The sequence below is a fragment of the Equus przewalskii genome, chromosome 21 (assembly GCF_037783145.1).
Source record: "Equus przewalskii isolate Varuska chromosome 21, EquPr2, whole genome shotgun sequence".
NCBI lineage: Eukaryota > Metazoa > Chordata > Mammalia > Perissodactyla > Equidae > Equus > Equus przewalskii.
In genome coordinates, this window is record NC_091851.1 from 13,565,058 (window position 1) to 13,578,151 (window position 13,094).

The window sequence follows — 13,094 nt, forward strand, 5'->3', positions numbered from 1 at the left end:
TACAAGATTAATATTTCCATGCCTGCTAACACAGCATCCATTCTGCAGCCTGTGGATCATGGAGTAATTTTAGCTTTCAAGTCTTATTATTCAAGAAATACGTTTTGTAAGGTTATTGCTGCCATAGTTAGTGATTCCTTTGCTGGGTTTGGGTAAAGTCAACTGAAAACCTTCCGGAAAGGATTCACCATTCTAGATGCCATTAAGAACATTCATTACTCATGGGAAGAGGTAAAAATATCACCATAACAGGAGTTTGGAAGGAGTTGATTCCAACACACATGGATGATTTTGAGGGGTTTAAGATCAGGGGAGGAGGTTGCTGCAGATGTGGTGGAAACAGCAAGAGAACTAGAATTAGAATTGGAGTCGGAAGATGTGACTGAATTGCTGCAATTTCATGATAAAACCTTAATGGATGAGGAGGTGCTTCTTGTGGATGAGCAAAGAAAGTGGTTTCTTGAGATGGAACATACTCCCAGTGAAGATGCTATGAAGATTGTTGAAATGACAGCAAAGGATTTAGAATATTAGATAAACTTAGTTGATAGAGCAGCAGCAGGGTTTGAGAGGACTGGCTCCAATTTTGAAAGAAGTTCTACTGTGGGTAAAGTGCTATCAAACAGCATCACATGCTACAGAGACATCATTTGTGAAAGGAAGAGTCAATTGAGGTGGAAAACTTCATTGTTGTCTTATTTTAAGAAATTTCCACAGCCACCCCAGCTTTCAGGAACCACTGCCCTGATCAGTCAGCAGCCATGAACACTGAGATAAGACCCTCCACTGGGAAAAAGATTCTGATTTGCTGAAGGCTCGGATGATGATTATCAGTTTTTAGCAATAAAGTGTTTTTTTAATTAAGGTATGTACATGGGTTTTTTTTTTTAGATATAATGCTATTGCACACTTAATAGAGTACAGCATAGTGTAAACATAACTTTTATATACACTGGGAAACCAAAAAATTTGTGTGACTTGCTTTATTGCGATATTTGCCTTATTGTGGTGGTCTAGAACTGAACCTGCAATATCTCAAGGTACGCCTGTAGTTGGGGCTAGGTTTTCTGGCCTAGGAGGGACCATGTTTCTCAAAGCTTGACCTTTTCTCCCCATCAGTGGTGGGAAATGATCTATACATGGAGAGGTCCCAGTAGACTGGGATATAGACATGTTCTTAAAGGAAATTTTACTGACTTCCTAGTTGATTACCATGTAAACAGAGACAAATTTACACAAGGGCGCAACTTAGATATTTGCTAAGTTCCTTGATGGCTGAGGCTGGTTCCTAACATGTACTCTGTTTATGATGTAGCAATCTCTCTGCAGATACTGGCTACTCAGTAAAAACCTTCACTCACTTGCATATTTGGCTAGAGAGCCAAGTTCTTTTCTAAGTTGGGTTAATGTCTTAGAGTCTAAAAGAGATTCTACGTGAAACATGTCCTCTAAAATAATAATACTTCAAAAGGGGATGCCCAGCAAAATTCACTGAGGGCAGAAACATGCACGTTTTATTTACTGCTCTATCTTCAGTAACCAGTACAGTGTTTTCCTGGTATATGACAGATGCTCAATAAAGATTTGTTGCATTAATTAATTAATGAAGAGTGCCATAATGACAGCTGGTTTATGTTTGAGGAATATAGGGATAGTCATCTTGGAATTGGAAAAAGTGGATACGTTCAGCAATTTCTCAGACATAAATCAGAAACACTATCTTGATTTCTAGTGCTATAGTAAAGTTATAATGGACTTCCTCATTAAAATAAAAAATTCACTTGACAAGACTACTGCATGTCGAAATCGTTTGCCAGTGTTCTTCCTAGCAGGCTTACTGCCATTTACTTCCCTCTTCTTTCTGTTTATCAATGGAGAAGTTTCAGGGTGATTTATGTATAGCTAGGTAGCTGTCACACTACCCTTGGACAAACTGCAGGGAAATTTAAGAAATACACTGTTTTACAATTTGTCAGTCATTATTCTTTGAAACTGTACAAAAGATGAATACGAATAAAGGAGATCAGCAATTTGTTCTGAGATTCTCCATGGAAAGGGAATTCTGTCCAACTGGCAGGACTCTCAGAGCTCAACTGAGAGATTTCTCTAAAGCAGGAATGAGGCAGGAGGGCAGGGCAACTCTGGCCTCAGGGGGCAACCTAAAAGGCTTTCATTTTATTATGTGCTGTCATCAATAAAGGACCAAAACCACTCACTGAAGCCTGCAGGCATGAAAAGTCATCTCCCAAGTTCAAAATCTGTGACTGGTGTCATTTGGATATAGGAAGTGATGGGGAAGCTGGGGCCAGATGGTCATTTCGTAGAACCTACCTTGTTGACAGGAAAATAACCTTGCTCTTCACATATAAAGTGGGCCACCTTGGATGATGAGATGAGTCAGCAGAAAGCGCAAACAGTCTCAATTTAAGACATGAGAATTAGCCATCTTTGGGTAATAGGAACCAAATCAGATCGACAACAACAACAAAAAAAACCCCAAAAGCAGAAGAAAAGATAAGTGAGTTGTTTTAATTTTCCCTTCACATGGATCACAATTTGGCTTCCTTTTCTAGCCAAGAGGATCAAATCCATTTTTCCATGACCACAGAGAGCAAGCCACAAACCTAGCTCAGCTGTCATTCAGCATCAATCCGGTGCAGGCATTGGAATTTGCTTTGAGTTTCTCAAGAATGGTTGTTAAGCCTTTAAAAGGAGACACTAACCCTTAAACGGGATTTCCCCCCATCTCTTTTTGTGGATGCAGATTTGTTCTTCTCACCAGTTAATCACTACTGAGGCTAACTTCTGTGGGTAAGAAAATCAGTTAGGATCTCCTCTTGTGATATGATTCTTTACTTCGGTGGAAAGAAGCTGAAATCTGCAATAGAAATGGGGGTATAGCAACTAAGAGAACACAGTTTTTCTGGAGTATGTGAATTTAATTCATATGTGACTATGAATTTAATTAATAAATATACCACCAGCTGCTAGCCTCTGAACTCCTAATCTCGTAGGCTTTAAAGCTTCCTCCTCTCCTTGTCCCTTGTCCTGAAAGCTTTTTTGAAATGTTATTTATTACCACCCCCATCCTCCAAATTTCATTAGTTTTTGAGCTGGCTACTGATATCATAGGATTCAGGTCATACGGAAATGTTACTTTTTAAATACCTATGAGCTCACAGATTCTATAAAAGCTTCTGTTTTCCCTTTTCTAAGTGGCAGAAGAAGAAAGAGGAAGAGTGAGGAAATAGCAGCTAATAAATTGCTTCAAGTCAGACATAGGAGATGATCAAAAGGGAGTCTAGAAAGGAAAAAACTAGTTATTAGGTTGGAAAAAGAATTACAAAAAGTTCAGGCAGGCTGTAGGAAACAGATTGTGCCAAACAGCAAGAAATCTGATTGAGAAGGACAGGAGATCCCCAAAGAATGTGGTGACTCAGATCAAGGCTTTGAGGAAAAAGCCAGGATTTCTGAAATCTGACCAGAAAGGCTTCAGAAAGATGATGTCAAGGAAATCATTCAGAAAAAAAGAGATTGAGGAGGAGGGAGGGTGTGGATGTAATTAATCTTACGATGTGGTCAGGAGTCAGGTCAGTTCCTGAAACAGAATTAAGGCAGTGCCAGATGAGACCATCCGGTCACTGGACCCAGACCTATTACTCAGAGTTTTCAGCACTGATTTCACTAACTTACGAATCGTAGGGATATTGGAAAACATTAGTCCAGTTCTATCATTTTACAGATGAAGAAACTGGGTTCACTAGTGGTTGAGAGAGTTATTTAAAGATAGTGTGATTCCAAAACAGGAAATTACAAGCAGTTTCTTCAGGGTTAGAACAGGTCTCCCGGATCCTGATCAGCAACCTTGCCGTCATACCCTGCTGCCCAACTGAGAGGGAAAAGATATGGCCAAAAAAAAAGCCACGTACATTCTCTGTGTCTCATTTGGCCAGTATGAAAAATGTGGATGATGCAAGAGGTGGCATGGTATATAGTTAAGAGCTTAGTCTCTGCAGTCAGGCTGATTGCATTTAAATCTTGGCTCTGCTTTGTGATGTTAGGCGAGTTACTTAGCCTTTCTCTGCCTCAGTTTCCTCATCTGTAAAATGGAAATAATAATAATACCCTGATTACAGGGTTGTTATGAGGATTCAGTGAGCTAGTACAGGTAAAAGCTTTTAGAATTAGTGGCTTACTCTTCTCCCCCATGGGCCTATTCTGATTAATCACTGTTTTGGGTATCTCTGTCCACCTAAATCAGATTTATGGCTTACTAAATGTTGTCTAATATTATATATGAACTCATACGACTATGGTTTGCATCATCCCTTTAGAAATCAGAAACCGCTTGGACTTTGATATTGGGTAAAGTACTTTGAGATCCTTGTGAAGAAAATTATGTAGAAATGAGTAGCTATTATTGTTATAGCAATGATAGCAATTCTGAAGTATTCATAGTGCAGCTAGGGTTCTCTGGAAATTTCTCTGAAGTCTCTTTCCTCTTGTAAGACTAATTTTTAAAAAACTCTCTCCACTCACGATGTCCTGCTTCCTCAAGTCTATGTCGTATCTCCTCCCTCCCTCCCTCTTATTTGATGCTTGGAAGGCCCTCTGCACTCAGTTTAATAACCACCAGCCTGACTTCTTGCTAAAGCATCAAACATCACTACCTCCAAATTTCCCCCAAGGAGTCAGCTTAGAAATCAACACGTTATCCCAAGGATGTCTCTTCTGCCAGCGTTTTGGTGAAGATGAGATGAGGATAGTCCCTTGACACTTCAGAGGGAGAATTGAAAGAGCAACAAGAGCTATGTCTGCAACTGCCATTCATTCCTCCACATGAAGCCATCGACTATTTTGGTTCAGCAGGTCTGTCAGCATTTGAAATTTTAAAGATCTGCTGTGAGAGTAGTAACCACAAGATTAAAAGTGAAATGGGTATAATTCAGACCTCGAGCTAGCCCCGGAGTGAGGGTAATCAGCAAAAGTCAGCTAGGGAAAGAAATATGATATGCTGTCCACCTCACTTTGGTTTTCCAAAATTTTTTTTTTCCAGTTTTAGCCATTTAGGGCTGGCTTTATGTAAGGCTGCCTGAAACATGCACAGAAAAATTGGCATCTTTTTTCATCCCTCCAGTCAATGGATTTGACAATGCAGAATATCAGAGGGTGCAAGAGGGTGTTCTGCGTGTTTATTATTCAAGTGTGCTTTCTGAAAACCTCTCACCCCCGGAATCCTGACTCACTTTTCAATCTCTCTAGCAGGTGCTCATGTCAAATAATTTGTTCTAATCAATAATGAAAACTTGAAACTTACAATTAACTGCTGGGCAGAACTTAAAAGTCCATATGTATCCTGAAGCGTGATCTTAAAAGATGCCTAAATGAAGACTGATTTTTTAAAAAAATTAATCACCCCTTATGATACCAATTTGCTCCCCTCTATTTCTGGAAGAATACAAATTTAATCCACTCTACCAACAGCAATTCCCAGACGTTAAAAAGGGCCTGGTTACTTTGTTATATCAACTCCTGCTCAGAAATCAACTTTAGAAGGTAAAGCACCAAATCCTCTGCTTGGCATTCAAGGCCTTCCCTAGAAGGCTTCAGCTCTCTTTTCCAGAGTGTTCCTCTACACAAGCCTCCCACTCCATCCAAATGCATGGGCATTTTAGGGTTTGCTGACCATAACTGGGCTTGCCTAACTTGTAATTTTGCCTACGCTGTCGCTTTTACTTAGCAGGCCTCCCTTACCTCTCTCCAACCTCCGAAAGCCAGCTCACGTCCTTCCTCCTCTCTCAGATCATTCTAGTCCACTGCAATATTGTCTTCCTCAGAATTTACATCGCTTATTTTTGGTCACATTCACTTGGCAAATAATTATATACTCCCTCATGATTTTTCTTCATTGCATCTTCATTCTGGTATTATTTATTAATTTTTGCTGTTTTCGTTAAGACTACTAGATGCTAAACTTATTGAGGTTACAGACCATATAAGCATGACACTTTATACCCTCCATGGGGTTCATTTATGTATCTGGTGCTCAATGATTGATCAATATCTTCCTATCAGGTTGGTGCCTGCTGAGAAGAGATGACATTGCAGAAATGTTTCTAGTGCTGAGGCTGAAAACACCAATTTTCTTACCTCTAGAGAATTGTAAAGCAGTTCCATAATGTGAGAAAAATAGTTTATTCGCAGTGCATCATATAAAAAGCAGATTTATCTATTTTTATCCTTCATGTCTCCTCTCTCAACCTCTTTCTCAAATTCTCTTTCATTTCTGCCAATCATCAAAACCCACATGTTCTGCCGAAGGCCGGCTGCTATGGGAAGAGGTGCCACTGGCAGAGACATTAATCTTCTGGTTAATAACCATCACTCTGGGATTAACATTTAGAGTTTAAAGATGTCTTTAGACAAGCTAATTAAGGGGCAGTTTGTATTGTATTTGTGCATGCGTGGTTGTGCATGCTTAACAAAGTAAAAATAAAATTGTGAATTCTTGGGAGATTTTACCATGGAGAGGTTATGAAGATTATAAACTGTTTTGTATTCTGAGTGCCAAGGTGATAATGTCTAAAATGCGAATGAGGAAACAAGCAGGTACTGAGAGAGGGTCTGCATGAATGTTTCCTGGCGCATCCTTATGTCCATCTGCTCCTGCCTCTTCTTGCTCTATTGCCCTGGATTTTTAAAATTTAAAACTTAAAATAGGAAATCTCTTGATTTTTTCCTGAAGCTTATCAATAATGTAAATGTTAAATTCATGCTTCCATTGTTTTTCTTTAATTTCTCAGTAAGCTATCCTAGAATTAGCTCCATAATTGTGCACATCGCCACTTCCTTCCAGAGATGTGCCCTTTGCCAGCTTCACTGCAGTCCCCTACCTCCTCACCCCATCCAGTCTTCCACCAGCAAACAAGCCCAGCGGTAATTACTAACATCCAAGCACGTAATTCCGGCAGCGTTAGGTTTTTTTATTTGACGCAACTACGCAGAGAGATGTCTGGACATGCAGCATGAAGTCAAAGCATTTTTTAAGAATCTAACCCATCTTTTCTCCCCTCCTCCCATCACTAAGACATAGTTGTTTATTTCTTCTGCAGATTTCAGAGTTATAAAATTCTTCCATGCGGTTACATACCCTTGAATAATAATTTTACATCCATATACAATAACAGATCAATATATACTTATATGGAAATACACAGTTATCCACAAAAATGAAAAACACTAGGAAATAAATGGCTGGGAATGAAAGTAACTTCTCTATGTGGACAGGGCATTTCAGTACCTCTAGTATATAAATGATGGGAGTTATGACTAACTAAACACAATCCAAGATCTTATTTTGAGGCTCTTCAGGGGATCATGGTAGTGTTTCTTTAAAGCATTGTATATATTCTTACATAGGACACTGTTACTCTTATTTAACAACTACTCAAATAGTACATTTTTACTCCTGGCCACTTTGTGCCAATTTTATCTATATCAAACAGCTGGAAATACCCCTGTGATAATTTTTAATCACTCAGAGGCTCCAAGCCTCAGAGTAGAAAATGGTTAAAGCACTTATTGCCACCTCGGGAAAATCCCGCAGTGCTGTGATAGAAATTGCAGTAGATCTTTAGGTCAGAGTCCAGTTTCATTCTAACACTATGGCTCTTTCATCTGCATTATCTTGAAGGACACAATTGAATTCTCCTGAGGAAAACCAGTCTTACTGTTGTCAAAATCAGGAACTACCAGCCTGCATTAACCAATGTTCGTAGGAAATACTTCCACTCACTCTGAAACCATGGCCAAAGAGGTTAAATCTATACTCTACAGGACCTGTCATATTTCTCAGAGATGTATTTTTGTGAGTATGCTTGTATCCATGCCTAAGTACAAGGATGGGGGAGAAGGAAGAAGAAAATGGATTCATTCTTAAAGTTGATTCTGCTTAGTTCAACTACCCCCATATAATTATCAAACAGAAATATATATATGAAGCTATATCACTCCTATAAACAAGTCATGTTGGCATCTTCTTATATGCCTCATTTACGCCCACTCAAGATCTATAGACAGATCTACTCTGTGTTAAAAACAAAAACAAACCGCTTGATATCCGACTGGAGGATAAATGCAGATTTTTAAAAAATGTGTTTATTTCCTACCTAAAAAGCGAGAAGAGGGCAACAGAAAATTTCCACAAGTAGACTATTATTTTTTTGAGGCTATGCAGGAGCTGAGGATGGGAGCAGGTAATTGCCTGCAAAGGAGTCCTGTGGGCAGGATTTATTTTTTCTCCTTTTTAGCCTACTATGTCTGCTCTACTAGGGGTCTCTGTGAGACCGGGGTTTCAGGCAATTTGGCCTCGAGTCCTGGAATATCTATCTAGCCCTTGACCAGGCATCCGTGCCGCAGGTAGACGCGGCGCTGTGGCCAGACTGCTGTCCGAGGTGCTGAAAGGTCGCGGGCGCCAGCGCGGTCCCTCGGTATTGCTGTCCAGGGTGCTGAGTACCGGCCGCCGCAGTCCCCGAGGCGAGCCCACCCCCGCCAGCCCTCCGCAGAGCCCTCCCACCCAGCACGACCTGCCGACTCCGGCCATCCTTCAGTTGACGTGGAGCAGGCGGCATAAATCAAGTCCGTGGGACATGGAGGCTGTTGTCGCTGCTGTAGCTCAGCTTGCCCGGGGCAGGAACTCCCCCTTCTTTCGCCTCCCCAGCGCCCAGACCCTGCCTTCTCCCTAATTCTTCCCTGGATAATAGAGCCCTAACGACAACAGTCATAATAATAGGGTCAGAACGACAGGGTTTGGTTTTTTTGGACTACAGAAAAAAAAAAAAACACAGCAGCCTAAACATCTCTGAAAACTGCATCGCAAAATGGAAGAGAAAGTCCCACTACTGTTTCAAAAGAGTAAGTTATTCGGTACGTATCCTTGCGCTTCCTCGCCATCGTTCCATCTGCAGTGTCCCCATTCATCCCTGCCCCAAGAAGCTCACCTCGAAAATACTTTATAAAGCCCTAGGCGGGAGTCTAGCCAGAGGCGCATACACGGAATACCGCACCCTAGGTGCACAAATACTTGGATTTGCCCAAGCTCACTTGGCCTCCCCAGCTGTGGTCCCCTCTGGGTATGCAGCCATCCAGAGCCAGAAACACGACCAGGGGAGGGGGCTCCTTACCTTGGCTTGTCCAGAGGGTAGTGTTCGCCCGGCCCCTGCAGGTTCCAAGTGTGGAGGAGCCGCCGAGCAGGGAGGGAAGGAAAGACAGCGCCTGACCTCCCCGAGGTTTCTTCTTCAATGCAACGTGAGCTCTGCCCTCATCAAAGATGGCCGTCCCTTTTGACGTCAGCAGCTTTTAATAGCTATCTCCTGGAGGGGCGGGGAGGAAGTGTTTTGTGGGGAGGGCGGAGGGAGGACGGCGGCTGGGGGTGGGAGGGGAGGAGCTGCGAGGCGCAGACCGCTTGACTCAGCTCCCTGCGCGCTTTACTGCAAACCTCTGTATTTTAGTCTCTTTAGTAAACACCCGAACGGGACGATTCTTAGGACTCCATTTTAACACCCGGTGTTGGGCAAACACGTTTATCTCGCGACTGATTTTCTGATATTCTTTGTTTTGTTTGTATATGTGTGTGCACGTATATGTATGTGTGTGTATATATGTGTATGTGTGATGTGTATGCGATTATATACATACAATTTTTTCCCTGCTAAGTTGAGTCTTTAGTTGAGTCGTGGAAGGGGAGGGGAAGGCAGAGGAGAAGTGTGTGTGTGGTGGGGGCGGGGGGGGGGGCTTGTTCAACTGCAATTTGCTTTTTCTAAAGAAGAGGGTCCGAAGGGGCATCCCTGTCAACCCTCACCAGCTCCTTATATGGCCAGGCTACGTGGGTTGCTATTTTTATGAGCGATTTTCCATTTTATCAAAGGAGCGTTGAGAGCCTGGAGTTCGCATTAATGTAGTCAGTTGGGGAGAGAGACCGGTACACGTTATTTTGAAGTACGTCAGAGCAATTATCGCTGAGCGATATCGGATGAGTTGGGCGAGGAGGGAAGGGTAGTTACTCCAACCAGCGTGGGTTTGCGGGAGTTCAAGCCTTGGAGTTTGAGAGTTGTTTGCGGAGGGCAAAATAGAAGACGCTGTTTTCGGTTGAATTTGCAATCGGAGCCTAGGGTTTTATATTGGATTTCTTAGGAATGGTCCACAGAGGTGCGTACACGCCTTGTAGAACCGTGCAGACTCCGGGGGGAATGTGGACGGCTGCGGGTTCAAGGATCGCCAGGACGCTACAAAATTCTGGTGGTTCATTCAGTGCGGAAACCCTGGCTTGGGGGCACTCTGATGCTCAAAACAAGGCGTGAACGAGTAGGCTACTTTTGCTGGTCATATGAGAGATTAAAAATAATAATCATAAAGCAATAATCCTAACTGTCCTCCTTTGTTGTGTATTAGGAGCCCAGGAAGGGCGGGGGAGGGGGTATGCAAATAGTTCCGCGGTGGCAGCCTCTCGGATGATTCACAGGTGTTGGGGAGGCTGTCGCTGGGCTCTCCGCGGGGAGGGCGAGCTGGGGAGCGCGTGGGAGGTGGGGGACCTCGGCTGAGGAACTGTTTGTACTTTTCCGGGAAGGATGCGATTAGAAGTCGTGCCTCGCAATGGTAAAACTTGATGGCCTCTTTTAGGCAATGGAAAATCCTTGTCTCAGGTCAGGAAAAACAATGCACAACACCATCCCCCACCTCCACAACACAGACACACACAGACGCGCGCACACCCACACCCACCCACACACACACACACACATAGACACACACCCGCTCGCTGGCCTGAGAGCCAAGCTTAGTTTTAATTGCACGCTATTTGAGAGAGAGAGAGAAAGAGAGGGAGGGGGAGAAGGGGAGGGGGGAGAATCCCAGGAAAGGAAAGAAGGAGAGCAGAGTTGTAAAGGGGGAGGTTAGAGCAAGCAGAGCTCTAAGAATTTAACAAAGGATGACTTTAATTGAAATAAGCAGAAGTCATTGTTTCTTAAAGATTCCCTAACCAAAAAGTATTTTGAAATATTAACGTTTTCGATAATAATTAACAAACAGGGTTTGGATTTTTATTAAAACTGGATTCCTAAAATAAGTCATGTTGCTGATATTTGTTTACTTAAATATTCATTAAATATTTAAAATTCTTATACAATAAAGAAGAAGAAAATCTGCATGGTCCTTAGATACTTAATTGCCAATTGAACTCCTAGTTATGGTTCTTACTTTCACTATAAAGCAAGCTGGAATTGGCCGGGAGAAGCGGTAACAAATGCAACGTCACTACAAAATCCTTTATAGTTAGGATTTTTTTCCCCAAGTGTGACACTTTTTTAGCATGCGGAACTTTGGGGGGGGGGGCGGGCAGGGGAGTCTGCCATGGGGAAAAACGACATATGTGTATGGCCTCAGACTGAAGGTCATTCAGGCAGAAAGTTTTGTGAAGGAATGGAGGAGGTGGGGGATTTTCCAGATTAAAAAATAAAAATAAAAATAAAAGTAACTACGTCAGTAATGTAGGCTCATCCTGCAGGCAAAAGCTGTGTGGCAGTCACAGGGGAGGGCTGCCTTGCTATTCTGAATTTTCAACTGCTGATGCCCCACACTGACATCTTCAAAAATTACACATAAGAGGAGAAAATCAGACTGATTCAAAGCATCACAGAAAGTATCACAAACTCTGTAGGATTATCTTGTGGTGGCGGTAGCATTCTCTGTTCTTCTGTACTTGTGTTGAAATTATGCTGTTTGAGAGCTTCTTCATCTTGCTCAGGGAAAGGTAGCAGAGCCTCATTTGAGAAACATAGACACTGAATAAATATATGTCTACTAAGGATCACCAGATAGCCCTAAATGTATTTTTAATATGATAATGAGATTTTTCCCCTAGGGTTTTCTCATTGCTTGGTAAAAAAAAAAAAAAAAATCCGTAGTTGTCCTTGCCAGGAGGGAACCAGCACATTCATGTTATTCAGGGTCTACAAGGGTCTAAACCACAAAGAAAAGGAAGGTGATGGAAAATTTGCTCTGAAATGATGCAGATGCCAGTGAATTATTTCTACAAAGAAACATTAGCAGAGTAACTAATGCTTCGGAATTCATTTGATGAGTAATGAGAAAATCCAGATTCCAGGTATTTAGGTTGTGTCTCCCAGGAAAGGTGCAAGATGCGTGGTTGACTCAATAATCACAACTTCATAAAGACTAGTAACAGAAGTTTTCATAAAATATCACATGGTCTTTCCAAAGTCAATTTGCAAATAGTTTAGGACTAGGCCGTCTCAGAACCGCCTTCTCCAAGATCCTCCTTTGGGACATGCCTGGCACCCAGTGACAATACTTCAAAACATTGCAAGGGCACAAGGCTTGGGCACAAGAATATACAATTTGACAGATCAACTGTTTTGATTCCTTGGTTTGCTTTCCACGTGGCTTGTTTGACACTTTCTCTTTATATGTTTATATGTTTCTCTTTATATGTTCCAGCCCTTACCCCAGCCCCTATGCCATTTTCAGATAGTGACCTAACAGTAGCTAGTGAAAGCTTAAATGCTCTAGATCTAGACTCCCCAGGCTGCCCCTGTTCCCTGAAGACTCTGAGTAGAGACGAATCTTGTGAGCGGTAGAAAGAGAACCAGAAAATACTCGTTCCTGTTTCTGGCTTGCCGTGTTGAGAAAAAAATAAGACTGCACACCCAGAATTTTAAATAACACTTTGTTCTTTCCTAAGAACAGCATTGTAGGAAGGAAGGAGGAGAGCGCTCAGCAGCCAGAGGCTGGTGCTTCCACACTCCTGGTCCTTAATGCATCCAAGGTATAGGCTCTCATTTGTACGTGAGTGCATCTTAAGACCTTCTTCAAGGCCGTGACAAGCCTGTGGTTAAGCAGGAAGGAAGAACCTGTGACAATCAGGGGCAGAGAGCAGGAGAAAATAGTAGTCAAAATTAGCAAACCTCAAAAAGGCTATTTGTAAGGGATCACAGTATTCCTTCAGTAAGTCTTTTAAGAATCTTAGAGCTCTGTAACCTCTCTGTACCTCAATTATCTCATAGGTAAAATGGGAACAA

The 13,094-nt window shown here is 42.1% G+C and overlaps 1 protein-coding gene across 2 annotated transcripts in view; it reads right to left on the minus strand.

Annotated features, from left to right (window-relative positions):
- SNAP25 (synaptosome associated protein 25) overlaps window positions 1-9,492 on the minus strand; it is an 82,511-nt gene extending 73,019 nt beyond the window's left edge. Inside the window, exon 1 of one of the 2 annotated variants that reach the window (XM_008521396.2) lies at window positions 9,183-9,492. The gene's annotated coding sequence lies outside the window, so the exon portion shown is untranslated. The remainder of the gene's footprint in view (window positions 1-9,182) is intronic. The other variant, XM_008521397.2, reaches the window with a different exon arrangement.
- Window positions 9,493-13,094: the final 3,602 nt, after the last annotated feature.